This window comes from Octopus bimaculoides, chromosome 20 (assembly GCF_001194135.2).
Source record: "Octopus bimaculoides isolate UCB-OBI-ISO-001 chromosome 20, ASM119413v2, whole genome shotgun sequence".
NCBI lineage: Eukaryota > Metazoa > Mollusca > Cephalopoda > Octopoda > Octopodidae > Octopus > Octopus bimaculoides.
The window spans coordinates 36,258,555-36,261,947 of record NC_069000.1 but is presented as its reverse complement, the minus strand read 5'-3'; the positions used below and the strand labels follow the sequence as shown (position 1 = coordinate 36,261,947).

At 38.0% G+C, this 3,393-nt stretch overlaps 1 long non-coding RNA gene across 1 annotated transcript in view; it reads right to left on the bottom strand.

Moving 5' to 3' along the window:
• Positions 1-15: 15 nt before the first annotated feature.
• LOC106880403 (uncharacterized) overlaps positions 16-3,393 on the bottom strand; it is an 11,613-nt gene continuing 8,235 nt past the window's right edge. The window contains exon 3 of the long non-coding RNA XR_001410737.2: positions 16-1,527. This is a non-coding gene — a long non-coding RNA (uncharacterized LOC106880403). The remainder of the gene's footprint in view (positions 1,528-3,393) is intronic.

Sequence of the window (3,393 nt, the reverse complement as noted above, 5' to 3'; positions counted from 1 at the left end):
GGAGAGAGAGATAGGTAGAGAGAGAGGGGAGGGGGAGAGAGAAGGGAGGGAGAGAGAGATAGGTAGAGAGAGAGGGGAGGGGGAGAGAGAGAAGGGAGGGAGAGAGAGAGAGAAGGGAGAGAGAGAGAGAAGGGAGAGAGAGAGAGAGAGTGTGTGTGTGTGTGAAATATAGAGAGGTAGGCTGTTGTCACCACAGTAACAAGACTTTCACTATATAACAGTCTACTATTAAAAGACGGTATATGCATGATTAACATATAATTTTACTGATAGCATAGCAACAGGCAAAAGACCTAATCATTATAAATATAGTATATATTTTGTCTTTTGTTGGCTTAATATTTTCCACATCTAAATGGCTGGGCCAGTAAGAATTAAAGGGTCATAGATACAGACATTGAAAATGTGTGGCCCAGTGGTCATAACTGCATGATTGTGGTTTCAATTCTTAGATTAGGTTATGTGTTGTCTTTTTGAGCAAAATACTTCATTTACAGCTGAGTGGACTGGATCACTCGACTGCAAATGAGTAACTCTGTGATGGACTGGCGTTAACTGGCTCTATGAGTCCTAGGCCTTGAGACAGTAATAGTCAGAGAAACAGACAAGGCACATTGCTAGCAATAGGGTACAAAACATTGACCATTCAGCTTGTCAGTTGACATCCAGTGATGTCAAGTTTATACCTAGCTCTCGGTTGAAAATTAATCAAATTGAATTTAAATTTGCATAGGTGGAAATTTGATCACTGAGAATTAGTCAGATTAACTGCGCTGGTGAATTTAATCTCTGATAAACAATGCAAAACACTTAGATCAGTGTTTTGGAAACTGTGCGAGATAACAAGATGATTTAGGGATGTATGTGTGGACAAAAGGATTAGATGAATTCATAGCTATCAACCATTTTGTTACCATATTTCTATTGAAATATACTGCATTTGGTTCACTTAATTTTGAAAATAGTGGAAAATTTAGTAAAATAACTTTGTCCTTATTGAGCTGGTGTTTGAAACATAAATTAATATGTTTGTGACATATTTCAACTGCTAAAAGGCAAATTCATTGCAGCTACCATAGAGAATGCCTAAACACTACTTGACACTAACATTTCGTGATGAATTAATATAAAGTTTTCGTGGGAGGTTTTATTTTAGATGATTTTAAAACAAGAAGTTTGTCTCATACATAGAACAAAGTATAAAAAACATTAAATCGGTGTGGTTTGTCTGCATAACACATCATGGAATAGAAGGCAGAATGAATTATTATGAAAAGAAGATATTTCACCTTTAAAATATACAATACCATTTACATTCATTTAAGATTTGTAATAATACATTGGTCAACACTTAGCTACCCAGTTTTTCCCTTTTTGTTTTTTGGAGATAATAGGCATTGTCTTCCATATTAAAAAATTGAAGATATATTTCTTTGATGCATAAAACTGACCGCTGTCTTTTGAGTTACTTAAATTGCTTGTGGATCTTTTAAAGAGGGAAATGATTCCAAGTTTTCTTGGCACAAACTGAAATAGATTTAGAATATGCATGTAGAACAAGAATCAGTTAAAAAGTTCATGGTTACAACATTATACAGTCACTTTATGAACACTTCCTATCACATATGGCACTTTGTTGGTTATGACAGCAAAGGTTCCTGATCTGATCAATGGAAATCAATGTGAAATCAATGAGCTTGTGAAATCAATGAGCTTGTGAAATCAATGAGCTTGTGAAATCAATGAGCTTGTGAAATCAATGTGCAAGTGTCTGGGTATTCCACAGACATGTGTACCCTTAACATAAGTCTTGGAGAGATTCAGCATGACACAGAATGTTACAAGGCTGGCTCTTTGAACTACAGGTGCCACTCATTTTCGCCAGCTGAGTGGAATGGAACAACGTGAAATGAAGTGTCTTGCTCAAGGACACAGCACACTGACAGTAATCGAACTCATGACCTTACTATCATGAGCTGAATACTCTAACCACCAAGCCATGTGCCTTCACACTATCACATATGATACCAAAACAAACACACCAAAAATGAGAACAAGCCACCATACTGCTTTTGGAAAAGGTAGTTGATTCTGATTCCAGTTCTTGATGGAGGCAAGTTCACTTTGCTGATGCAGCTAATGTCCTTGGGAAAAGCATGAATGTAGCAGTTTCATATTTTGTTCTCCTCAAAATTTAAGACCGTTGTGCTTAATCCCCAAAATATCAGTATGATGTCACTTGGTTTAGGTGATTGAGCAAGGATGTGCTGTTTGGTGTAAGGTAGACAGAGCCCACCCAGACAAGATACATACATATATACATAACTGCCTCCAAATACTGCAAATATACACACATACATGCAAAAATACCCAGTAGACGTTGAAATTCTAATGAAGGAGTCTTGGATCCTAGTTAGAAACTGGCTCTTTCGCTATAGGCAAGAAATCTTGAAACAAAACTGAATCATCTCATTCACTCACACTCACACACACACACACACACACACACACACACACACAATAATCAAAGGCAAAGTATAAATGAATTCCAGATCATTATAAGTGTGCTCATGAAGGCACATGGCTAAGTGATTAGAACATCGGACTCACAATCTTGAAGTAGTGAGTTCGATTCCCAGACTGGGCTGTGCATTGTATTCTTGAGCAAGACACTTTATTTCACATTACTCCAGCTTACTCAGCTGTAGAAATGAGTTGCGACGTCACAGGTGCCAATCTGCATTGGCCTTTGCCTTTCTGTTGGATAACAACAGAGGTATAGAGAGGGGGAGGCTGGTATGCATGGGTGACTGCTGGTCTTCCATAAACAACCTTGCCCTGGACTTGTGCCTCAGAGGGGAAGTTCCTAGGTGCATTCTCTTGGTCATTCATGACTGAAGGGGGTTTTGCCCTTTTTATAAGTGTGCTCATAGGCATGTGCTGTGAATAATTATTTAAGCAAGAGGCATTGATAAAGAAATCAATAAATCAAAAGAACTTAACAGTATTGGACAATATGTCAAAAATATATTTCAGTATTGCAATGAAAAACACTATTTACACACACACACATACACACGTGTGCACATACACATGCATGTATGTACAGTCACAAACATGCACACACACAGACACATGTGCACACACACACACACTATTGCTGTCACCACCTCCTCTTCCGGTCTTTTCACAATGTAACCTCGTAGGCATCGGTACTATTTTCCTCTTTCTCCGTTCTTCCATTCTCCGAACTTTCCCTCTTTCCGACGAAGGGCTATGCCCGAAACGTCATACACTCTCTCTTTCCTTTCCTGAGCGTCCAATAACACTATCCATATCACGTCCTCACTTTGTTGCTTTTTTGTTATTGTTTTTTTTAACTTAAATATATAT